The sequence below is a fragment of the Petaurus breviceps genome, unplaced genomic scaffold, assembly GCF_028583685.1.
Source record: "Petaurus breviceps papuanus isolate PSGF00001 unplaced genomic scaffold, PetGlider_PUasm1.0 90574, whole genome shotgun sequence".
In the NCBI taxonomy this organism is placed as follows: domain Eukaryota; kingdom Metazoa; phylum Chordata; class Mammalia; order Diprotodontia; family Petauridae; genus Petaurus; species Petaurus breviceps.
In genome coordinates, this window is record NW_027187277.1 from 4,830,061 (window position 1) to 4,842,811 (window position 12,751).

Consider the following 12,751-nt stretch of genomic DNA (forward strand, 5'->3'; position numbering starts at 1 on the left):
GGTTGTGGCTTTACATACCCATCTTTGGAGCCATACTTGTTCTTTGTAATTTTGCAATATTTACTTTGCATTTTTTTCTTTGTTCTTTTTATATTGTTGTAGTCATTATGTATGTTATTTTCTTGGCTTTGCTTACTTTGTTCTGCATCAGTTCATGTAGATCTTTTCATCCTTCTCTGTACTCAACATATTCCTTACTTTTTGGACATAATAAGTTTCTATTGCATTCATTTAGCTATTTCCCAATCAATAGGCTTCTACTTTGTTTCTGATTCTTTGTTGTCACAAAAAGTGATGCTATGAATATTTAGCATAGATCAGGAATTTCTTCTTATCAGTAGCCTCCTTGGGGTATAAGTCTTTCATCATTTTATCTTCATAATTCCAAATTGCTTTCTAGAATTCTTGTACTGATTCAGAGCTCCACTAATAATGCATTAGAGTGCCTACGCTGAAAGATCAAATCCCAAAGGCCTTTATACAGTTTTTACATTTTTAAATACAATTTTTATTTTAAAAAGTAAAAACTATTCTTATCTCTCAGACTATACAGGAGAGGTTATAGGTAGGTTAATTAGCCTACCCTTATGTTACTGTGTCTCTCTTCCCACAAAGTTTCCAATATCAACTATTCTGTCTTTTTTATATTTGTAAATATGCAAGTTATGAGGTAAGACCTCAGAAACCAATATTTTATGACTCTTGGGTTTTTTTTTTGGGGGGGAGGGCAATTGGAGTTAAGTGACTTGCCCAAGGTCACATGGCCAGTTTTTGTGTTAAGTGTCTGAGGCTAAATTTGAACTCAGGTCCTCCTGATTCCAGGGCTGGTGCTCTATTCACTGCGCCGCCTAGCTGCCCCTATTTTATGACTTTTAATCAAGTACTCTATACCATTGAAGGGTTTTGAACAGAGGAGTGGACGCCTAAATAGATCATTATTAGAAAGGACATTAGTGCAGAGAAAAACCCTGTATGAATGAATGAATGGGTAATAAATCATTTATTAAGTGTTTACAATGTTCCAGGTCCTGTGCTTAGCTGAGGATACAAGAAAGCAAGATAGTCCCTGCCCTTAGGTAGCTTACTTTCAAATGCGGGAAGACAGTATGTAAGGGGCCAAAAAAAAGTAAGGGGAAGAAGGGTGGTATATTATAGAGGCATGATTTGGAAATGTCTTGGAAGTGAGGTTCAAATCCTGGTTCTGATCAAGATAAGGTGAACGCTCACCTCTCAGAGCCCAGGCTAGTCCCAGAGTTAGAGTCTAATGTCCTTATGGAAGGGGAATGAGGGAGCTGATTCTGTGTGATTTGGGGGGGAGGGGAGTCACTATCATGATGTATTTTGGAGTTGACCATTCACCAAGGCCCAGTGAACTTCTGCTAACCATAGGCTATGCTAATGCCTCTTTTTTCCTGTTGCCTTTCAATCTATAATGTTGATGAGTTCATTTTAGTAACTAGCTTATGAGAACATTGAGAAAAATTGAGCTGATACCCCAGCTGCACAGAATAATTACATCTCTTGGGGAATTGGGAAGTGGGAGTGGTGAAAGGGTAACAAGCTGAACCCTGAGAGCTGGCGGGTTCTCACATAGATGGACCTGTCTCCCTACAGTCCTTTGAGGTTCTCTGCAGAAGAATTTCATTAAAAAATATTGAAAGATGCTTCTTTTTTATATGGGTGGAATGCTGTGGGGTGTGAAAACATGAGGGACTTGGGGCTCACTTAGCAGCTTATTTACATTCCATTCCAGCAACCTATACCGTTTTCAGTTTCCCCATTTACACATGCACAAGCAGCCTCTGCAAACCTGGGAGCTTTTGATAACTTGGAAATCATTTACCAACAGCTGTGAGAGCTAACCACCAAAGGAGAAACAATGGGGCAAAGTGGGACCAAACTTTACCTTGGGCCAGGTGTTAAACTAATTTCCCCCCACCCCCTCCCCCATGGGTTGGAAATGTGAACATTTCTGTTTTGTGTAGTGCTCATCTACACTCAAATAAGGTCTAGTGTTTTCTGAGGAAATCAGGATTTCCCTTTTAGCAGGCTTAGGGACTGAAGTTCTTCAAAGCTGTTATATCACACATAAACTTCCCCTTATGCAAGGTCGCTTTGGCTAATGCTTGGATTTTTTTTTTTTTAACAATGCAGAGAGAGAAAAAAAAATCAAAATGTGAGCCTTTATTTTAGTTGTATTAAGACCAAGCAGAGAGTTTGTAGTTTCTAGTTCACTTGAAACACTTGGAAAGAGTGAGCCAACCTGGGGGTGGGTGGAGTGATGGACAACCTGCAGCTTCTGAAAGGGTCTAAGGACATCTTCAAGATGTCCAAGGGCATCTGAAAGGCCCTCTCTAATTTCCTACAATGTTACTTGCTTTTGTGAAGAATAGAGGTTGAGGACAGAACCATAGAAAGTCAGAGCTGGAAGGCACCTAGAGATCATCTAGTCTAGTCTAGAAGAGGAAACTGAGGCCAGGAGGATTGTAGACTTAGAATCGGAAGTGGTCTTAAATGTTCAACCCTTTCACTTTACAGAGGAGTGAAGTGAAACCCCCTAGGTTAACTGACTTGCTAAAGGTCACACAGGTGATAGTGACTTTCTTTTCCTTCTTATGCTAAACTGCTGAAGTCTCTTGCCTCTGCTCAGTTAGGAAAGGAATTCTCCTTAGAGGCAGTGACAGACTAAGAAAAGCATCCACATTTTCCCCACAGCTGCTTTCTTTTCTCTGTTGTGTCAGTACTTATTTGTAATTCAAGGAGAGGAGCAGAAGAGTGTCCACTACCCTCCGAGAAGCAGAGGTAGAATTCAAACTGAGGACTTCTGACTCCAAATATGGTACTTCTACAACCTCCTGCTTTCTCTCCATGACTCGTCCAGAGTTAGGCTATAGCTGATCCCTCAGTTATGCGGAAAGTGTTTTTAAGTCTTCAAGCCCTGTAGAAATGTGAACTCTCCTTATTATTACAAATAAGAAAAGCAAGACCCAAAAAGATGATGTGACTGACTGACAAGGTAACACATAACTTGTGAGTGTCAGAGCCAGAACTAAAACCCAAGTAGTCTCCTTCCCAGTGAAGTATTTTTCCTCCTATTCCATCATAACATCCTTTCTCTGAATATCTTTGTCCATTTTGCCTAGGTCTCCTGTGGCATGGTAGGTAGTAGATGTTTTGCAGTGAAGGCCAGTACCCCAGCTCAGACTTTTAATCCCCTGTCGTCTTCTTTTTTTTTTTTTTTGAAGGGGGGAAGGCAGGGCAGTTGGGGTTAAGTGACTTGCCCAAGGTCACACATCTAGTAAATTTGTCAAATGTCTGAGGCCATATTTGAACCCAGGTCCTCCTGACCCCAGGACTGGTGCTCTATTCACTGGGCCACCTAGCTGCCCTGTCCCTTGTCTTCTAAATTCCTCTTATCCCAGGATGCTTCTGAAATGAAGAGAACTTAATTGCCAGTTGACTTGCTCAGAAGTAGGTAGCAGGGAATCAGTCATTCCCCTGTGTCCTGGGTATGGCTCTCAGCTGGGTATACTCCATAGAGTGATGATTCATCATTAGGAAGTGTTAGAGGTCCTATTCCACCTCCCCCTACTTTTGGAATGCCAGAAGATGGTAGTAATAGCTTCCTTGGATCCCAGAGGGCTTCCATTGGCCCTCTTGCTTTGTCTCTCAGTCTTATCCTTTAACAAGAAAAGCAGCATTTATGTTTTATAAAGCCCTAAATGTTTTATTCTGAGTACCCACGTAGTGGTGTGGCTTAAAGACTATCTTTTGGTCCCTCTTGAGAATAAATACCCTAGCTTGGGAATTGGTCTTTGTGTGATTAGTTAAGCAGCCAAAAGTTTATCTCCGTTTATCTTGACCTTAGGGAGGAGAATTAGGGTGTAAGTGTGTTTCCTCAACAATAAGACTTTTCCTTTTCTTATCTACTTTCCTCTCAATACTTTAATTTATATCTTTTATTCCTTACAAATGCCTACTACAAAATTTAGGAGTATTGGTTCTTCTATACCACTTCTCTCAGCTTCCTGTTCACCATTCACTGTCATCTTAACTGCTTGAATATTTGAGGTTTTGGTTTTGTATGAGAAAACTTCATCGTCATTTTCACTTCCTATTTCCAGAATCAAAATAATTCTTCTGATTTTGCCTTAAATTAGCCTCTGAGTTGTTGGGGGAAAACTTTCTCGAGTTTTCTGTAGACTGCCATCTCTGTCTCATCAGATATCCTTATATTAAGATCAAATTTAAGGGTATTTATAGTATGTTGTTTGAGGGGAGAGGGGGAAGGGGATAAGCATTTTTGTAACACCTGCTTCATACCAGGCACTGTGCTAAACACTTTTACAAATAGCTCATTTAATTCTCACAATAATCTTGCAAAACAGATACTGTTGGGGTGGCTAGGTGGCACAGTGAATAAAGCACCGGCCCTGGAGTCAGAAGGACCTGAGTTCAAATCCAGCCTCAGACACTTGACACACTTACTAGCTGTGTGACTTTGGGCAAGTCACTTAACCCCAATTGCCCTCCAGAAAGCAAAAAAAAAAAAAAGAAAGAAAAGAAAGAAATGAATGTTGAAAATTAAAAAAAAACATGCTGTTATTATCCCCATTTTACAGTTGGGAAAACTAAGGCAGAGATTGACTTGCCCAGGGTTATACAGCTAGTAAATGTCTGAGGCTAGATTTGAACTCAAGTCTTCTGAGGCCTGGTACTCTCTCTGGCCATGTACCACCAGCTGCCTATTAGGAATCCTATTAAGATTCAGTTTCTGAAAGTACTCCCCTCTGCTATAGAAGAGATCAGTTTATCTTGTAACCTACAGGTCAAACTCATCAGGAAAAAGTCTTTTACTTGCCACAGCTGAGAGATTTTATAATTTGCATACAGAGACCGCAAGAGATGAGGGAGAAGGTACATTTATTGGAGTGCCATGTAAGAAGTCAGAATATCATTAAAGAACCTTCCAAATGGAAGAAATAGAACTTGAGTACCTGGTTTCTGAGCAGAAATTCAAATATAGACAGTTAGCATAGTATTAGGGAAAGAGTTCTGGATTTGCACTCAGAGGGCCTTAGTGACCTCTTCTGTTTGTCACATCTGTGACCTTGGACAAGTACTTAATCTCTCTTGGCTCTGACTGTCTAACCTGTAACTTGAATGGACTGAACTTTTGTGATTCTGCATGTCTGCTTTACTTACAGTATCTAACAAGGCATTTGGGTTGCTGGCATTGTTTGCTTGGATAATTATGTTGTTGTTCACTCATTTCATTCATCTTTGTGACCCCAGGGACAGAGGTCCATGGAGTTTTTCGGCAAACATACTGAAGTGGTTTTCCATTTCCTGCTCTAGTGCAAAACAGAGGTTGTGACTTGTGCAGGGTCATACAGCTAGGAAGTTTCTGCATCTGGATCTGAACTGAGGATTTCCGAACTCTAATCCCAGTGCTCTATCCTCTGTGCCACCTACCTGCCTCTGATTACTGTATTCAAAACTTATTTATAAATACACACATATGTGTATATGAACATATATATTGAGTGGGTATGCATACATATGTACATATATACACGTTTGTATATGTCTGTATATATGTATATGTGTGTGCATACATGTATATATCTCTTTGATCTACATTTACAGAAAAAGAGTAAAAAGCTAAAATTTTATTGGTAACAGTGATTAAGTGGTTAGAGCCAAGATGGCAGAACGGAAGCAGTCACTTTTCTAAGCTCCTCCGTGAATCCCGTCACTAAACTTTAATAAGTGAATCTAATGGATTTGGGAGTGTCAGAATCCACTGGGAAACAGAGCATGGCAGAATCCAGCCCAGGAAAGTGCCCACGTGGGTCCGGGCAGGGGGAGCGCAGAGCATGTGTGGGCTGAGCAGCTCGGACAAGAGAATAGTCTACAGCAGAGAGAGAAGGAGCCCCAGCCAGCAAACTCACCCACCCCAAGAGTGATTTGCAGCCATCTCACTAGCATCTCACCAAGGGTCGGGAGGATCCATTGGAGCCAGGTAAGAGAGGGCTCCGGGGCCCCTACCAGAGACAGCAGCTTCTTCTGGAGCTATCAGCTCCTCGACCCTGGCTGCTCCAATCCCCCCTCCCTGACCTTAGAAAACCCAGAGATAAGTATCCCACCTAAAGTACAATCCTGAGATAGTGGAAATAGCCTCGGGTTTGGGAGTCACTGAGAAGAGGTGTAACTGAGGCAGCAAGGAGTCTGAAGAGAAGAGGGGGAAGGGTCCTACCTCACCTGACCAGCAAAAGCCTGCCAGAGCTGTAGCCCAGGGGCATAGAGGCAGAAATCTGGAGTGGCCAGACCATCCCTCCTCCACAGAGTACTCTGTGAGCATCAGCATAAATTAACCAAAACACTGAGAGCCCTTGCCTTGGCCTCAATCTACACACCCAGAGGCTACAGCACACAAAGCCAAAAACCAGGCACCTAGCTCCCAGCCTGAGAAATTAGGAAATAGGAAGTTACAATGGGAAGGAAGGAAGCTGAGAAGAAGGGGAAGACAAGTGAGTCCATTAGAGCTTATTATAGTGAGAACATGGACTCTATACTCACACCTGAGACCATAGAAGAAAATATGAGCTGGTCTCAAGCCCAAAAAGCACTCTTAGAGAAGCTCAAGAAAGATTTTAAAGGCCTTATTAGGGAGGCAGAAGACAAATTTAAACCTACAGTGACCAAATTGGAAAAAAGTTTCACTGAAGAAAACAAATCCTTAAAAAGTAAAATTAGTGAAGTAATTAGAGAAAATGACTCCCTAAAAAAGGACCTTCAAAAACTAACCGAAGAGAATAATTCACTAAAACATAGAATCAGTCAAATTGAAGCACAGGTCTCTATGATGCTCCAAGAGTCAATCAAACAAAACATGAAAATTGAAAAATTGGAAGAAAGTGTAAAATATCTCACTGGAAAACAACTGACCTAGAGAACAGATCCAGGAGAGATACCTTAAAAATTATTGGTCTACCAGAAAGCCATGATGACAAAAGCAAACTGGACAACATCCTCCAAGAGATTGTCAAAGAAAATTGTCCTGAAGTCCTGGAATCAGAAGAAAAAATCGTTTTTGAAAAGTGGCGGCCAGGTAGCACAGTGAGTAAGAGCACCGGCTCCAGTATCAGGATGACCTGGAGATCGAACCCCGGGCTCAGACACTTAGCACCCACCCAGAAACACCTGGCTGTGTAACCTTGAGCAAGTTACTTAACCCCAATTGCTTAGGGGTGGCCAGGTAGCGCAGTGAGTAAGAGCACCGGCCCCAGAGTTGGGATGACCTAAGATTGAATCTGGGCTCAGATACTTAGCACCACACCCAGAAATAACTGGCTGTGTAACCTTGAGCAAGTTACTTAACCCCAATTGCTTTAAAAAAAAAATAGTTATCGAAAGAATTCACCGGACTCCCCCTGAAAGAGATCCCAAATTGAAAACTCCAAGAAATATAGTAGCCAAATTCCAGAATTGCAAGATTAAGGAGAAAATATTGCAAACAGCCAAAAAGAAACAATTCCAACTATCGTGGAACTACAGTAAGGATCACACAGGACCTAGCAGCTTCTACATTAAAAGATCGAAGGGATTGGAATTTGATATTTCGTAGGACAAAAGAGCTAGGACTGCAACCCAGGATTAACTACCCAGAAAAACTGAGCATAATCTTTCAGGCAAGGAGATGGTCATTTAATTTCTTTTCAGTGGTTCATGGCACATACTCAAAAATCGACCATGTTCTAGGGCATAAAAACCTCACAATTCTGTACAGTGAGGCAGAAATATTAAATGCATCCTTCTCAGATCATGATGCAATAAAAATTATATGCAATAAAGAGCCATGGAAAGACAGAATAAAAACTAATTGGAAATTAAACAATCTAATCCTAAAGAATGAGTGGGTCAAACAAGAAATTATAGAAACAATCAGTAATTTCATTCAAGAGAATGATAATGAGACAACATACCAACATTTGTGGGATGCATTAAAGGCAGTTCTTAGGGGAAGTTTTATATCCCTGAATGCATACATGATTAAATTAGAGAAAAGAGAGGTCAATGAATTGGGCATGCAATTGAAAAACCTAGAAAAAGAACAAATTCAAAATCCCCAGTTAAATACTAAATTAGAAATATTGAAAACCAAAGGAGAGATTAATAAAATTGAAATTAAGAAAACTATTGAATTAATAAATAAAACTAAGAGCTGGTTTTATGAAAAAAAAAACGATAAAATTGATAGAACCTTAGTCAATATGATAAAAAATAGAAAGAAGAAAACCAAATTATTAGTATCAAAAATGAAAAGGGTGAATCTACCTCCAATGAAGAGGAACAAAACAATAATTAGGAATTATTTTTCCCAATTGTATGCACATGAATTTGAAAATCTTAGGGAAATGGATGAATGTTTACAAAAATACAAGTTGCCCAAATTAACTGAAGAGGAAGTAAATTATTTAAATAATCCCATCTCAGAAAAGGAAATTAAACAAGCCATCAGTCAACTCCCTAGGAAAAAATCTCCAGGGCCAGATGGATTTACTAGTGAATTCTATCAAACATTTAAAGAATAATTGCTTCCAATACTCTATAAACTATTTGGGAAAATTAGTGGAGTCCTACCAAATTCTTTTTATGACACAAATATGGTACTTATACCTAAATCAGGAAGAGATAAAACAAACAAAGCCAACGTAACCAAGATTAAAAGGGAGATGGGAAATTGGGAAATAATTTTTACAACCTATGACTCTGATAAAGGACTCATTTCTTTTTTTTTAATTTTTTAATTAATTTGTTTCCTTTTAGTTTACAGGATTCAATTCCACAATTCCTTGAGTTTCACATTTTGTCCTCCTCCCTCACCATTAAGGCATATAATCAAGTATAGGATCTGTAAATACTTTCACATTATACATTAGTCAGGTTATAAAGACAAATTGTATCAGATGGAATGAAAAATGGTAAAGAGGACATAAAACCAAACAAGAGAAGGAAAAAGATCAAGTATTTTGCTTCCACCTGTATATAAACTCAGTTCTTTCTAGTTCTTTCTCTGGATGCACATATTTCTCTCCATCATGAGTCTTTTGGGATTGACTTATATCACTGCATTGCTGAGAAGAGTCCAGTCTATCAAAGTTGGTCATCACACATACGTTGTGTCTGTAATTGTGTACAAATTTCTCCTGATTCTACTCTTCTCACTCAGCATCAGTTCGTATAAGCCTCTCCAGGTAAATATGAAGTCCGTCTGCTCCTCGTTTCTTATAGCACAGTAGTATTCCATAACATGCATATACCACAACTTGTTCAGCCATTCCCCAATTGATGGGCACCCCCTTAATTTCCAATTCTTTGCCACCACGAAAAGAGCTGCTATAAACATTTTTGTACATATGGGTCTTCCTCCCACTTCTATGATCTCTTTGGGATATAACCCTAGCAGTGATGTTGCTGAGACAAAGGGTATGAAAATATTTATAGCCCTTTGGTCATAATTCCAGATTGCTCTCCAGAAAGGCTGGATCAGTTCACAACTCTACCAGCAATGCATTAGTGTTCCAATTTGCCCACATCCTCTCCAGCATTTGTCATTTTCCTGTTTTGTCATCTTAGCCAACCTGACTGGTGAGATGTGGTACCTCAGAGTTGTTTTGATTTGCATTTCTCTAGTCAATAGTGATTTGGAGCATTTCTTCATGTGCTTATAGATATCTTTAATTTCTTTCTCTGAAAACTGCCTGTTCATATCCTTTGACCATTTATCAATTGGGGAATGACTTGTATTCTTATAGAAATATCTAAATTCATTTCTCATTTGACTCAATTCTCTGTATAGTTTCATTTCTAAAAGATACAGAGAATTGAGTCAAATCTATAGGAATACAAGTCATTCCCCAATTAATAAATGGTCAAAGGATATGAACAGGCAGTTTTCAGAGAAAGAAATTAAAGATATCTATAAGCACATGAAGAAATGCTCTAAATCACTATTGATTAGAGAAATACAAATCAAAACAACTCTGAGGTACCACATCTCACCAGTCAGGTTGGCTAAGATGACAAAACAGGAAAATGACAAATGCTGGAGAGGATGTGGGCAAATTGGAACACTAATGCATTGCTGGTAGAGTTGTGAACTGATCCAGCCTTTCTGGAGAGCAATCTGGAATTATGACCAAAGGGCTATAAATATTTTCATACCCTTTGTCTCAGCAACATCACTGCTAGGGTTATATCCCAAAGAGATCATAGAAGTGGGAGGAAGACCCATATGTACAAAAATGTTTATAGCAGCTCTTTTCGTGGTGGCAAAGAATTGGAAATTAAGGGGGTGCCCATCAATTGGGGAATGGCTGAACAAGTTGTGGTATATGCATGTTATGGAATACTACTGTGCTATAAGAAACGAGGAGCAGACGGACTTCATATTTACCTGGAGAGGCTTATACGAACTGATGCTGAGTGAGAAGAGTAGAATCAGGAGAAATTTGTACACAATTACAGACACAACGTATGTGTGATGACCAACTTTGATAGACTGGACTCTTCTCAGCAATGCAGTGATATAAGTCAATCCCAAAAGACTCATGATGGAGAGAAATATGTGCATCCAGAGAAAGAACTAGAAAGAACTGAGTTTGAATCCAGGTGGAAGCAAACTACCTGATCTTTTTCTTTTTCTTGTTTGGCTTTATTTCCTCTTTACCATTTTTCATTCCATATGATACAATCTGTCTTTATAACCTGACTAATGTATAATGTGAAAGTATTTACAGATCCTATATTTGACTGTATGCCACCAAGGGCGGGGGGGAAGAGGGACAGAATTTGAAACTCAAGGAATTTTGGAATTGCATCTTGTAAACTAAAAGGAAACAAACAAATTAATAAAATAAAAATTTTTCAAACAGTGATTAAGTGGATATATACTTAGTCATAGAAATGAAGAGCAGCATATTCCTTTAAAATTGGTAGGAGTGTTGTGTTCAAAGTTTGTCCTTGGAAAAGTGTTCAGAAAATGAACCTTTCTCCCTTCTTTACAGAGGCAGGGACAGTGGTTATGGAACATTGTGTAAATGGTCAAACATAATTAAAACATTTGGTTTGCTGAAGTACTTTCCCACCTTTAAAAAAAAACACCATTTTTACAAAGGATGGCTTTTTGGGAATGGGCAGGGGGATGGTGGTGGCAAGGAAAGTGATATATTTGGAAATAAAGGTAATGTAAAAGCAGAAGATATAAATAAAAATGAGATTTTAAAATTTAGTAGTAGGTGTGACTAAAATAGCCTTTGAAATAGAGGAAGAAAATTTTCAAGATCATCTAGTCCATAGGTATCAAACACATGGTCTATGGATTGCCAAAACAAAATGTGATTGGTAAATATGTAACAAAATAAAAACACAGTAGAACACAGATAATGGTGCTATATGTCTTCTAAGTCATTGTACTGCCAGAAGGATCTTTATGTCTGGTTTAATGGCTGCCTTTTCTCTTTGAGCTGGATACCGCTGCTCTAGTCCAGCCTCTCACCTAATTCAGGATTATTCTCCATGATGTTCCTAGCAGGTGGCTAGGCAGCCTCTCTTTAAACAGAACATAGAGGGAAGCATGCCAGATCTGGAGTCAAAGGACCTGAGTTTGAATCCTTCTGTTTACTCAGTGGGACTTTGGGGAAAGTCATTTAACTTCTTTCAGGGCTCAGTTTTCTCATCTGTAAAAGGTAGGAGTTGAACTAGGTGACCTGTGAGACCCTTTCTGGCCTTAAACCTCTGATGCTCTGAAACAGTGGGGCCAAACTCAGGTAGAAACTGGCCCCCTAACACATACATAAGGATCCCTGCAGGTTGCATACTCACTTAGTTTTAAATGTAATATTATCTATGTTTTATCGTATTTTTATTTATTTTCTTAAATATTTTCCAGTTACATTTTAATCTGACACAAGTTGCCCTCTGGAGTGTTGTGAGCCATGTGTTTGATCCCTTTGCTGTAAAACTATGATGATACTTTCAGGGGGGGCTGGAAATTCATTAACTTCAGACCACCCATTTCATTCTTGGATAGCCCTAATTTTTTAAAGCTATTTTGAGCCTAAATTTACCTTCTAATAATCTTTACCCAGTCTTCTTATGCCTTTTCCTCTGTATACTCTGCATACCAGTGGCACTGACTTCTTTGCTGTTCCTTGCACAGAATACTCTACATCCTGATTCCTGGCATTTCCCCTGGCTACATCTTATGGCTGGTGTTATTTTCCTCCCCACTCTACTGCCTGCTTTCCCTGGTTTCCTTCAAATGTCAGATAAAAATCCCACCTTCTATAAAAAAGCCTTTCCCTTAATCTTAGTGCCTTCCCTTTGAGATTATCCCCAATTTATCCTATATCTAGTTATTTGCATTAGACTATGAGATCCTTGAGGGAAGGTACCCTTTTTTTGCCCTTCTTTATATTTCTGGCAGTTGGCATAGTGCCTGGCATGTAGTAGAGTTTTAATAAATGATTATTGATTGACCAGCGGTACTCAGGAGCCATTTAGAATGTCTAATACCCCTTTCACATAAATGGGACTCGCTCCATGTTTATTATACAGAACATTCCACAAGTCTTAGTGCCATAGTGGGGTGGAGGGAGGGGAAAGAGAGAGAGAGACAGAGAGACAGAGAGACAGACAGAGAGAGAAAGAGAGAGAGAGAGAGAGAGAGAGAGAGAGAGAGAGA

At 39.3% G+C, this 12,751-nt stretch overlaps 1 protein-coding gene across 10 annotated transcripts in view; it reads left to right on the forward strand.

Moving 5' to 3' along the window:
- SH3KBP1 (SH3 domain containing kinase binding protein 1) overlaps positions 1-12,751 on the forward strand; it is a 472,618-nt gene that overhangs the window by 372,268 nt on the left and 87,599 nt on the right. The window lies entirely within an intron of this gene.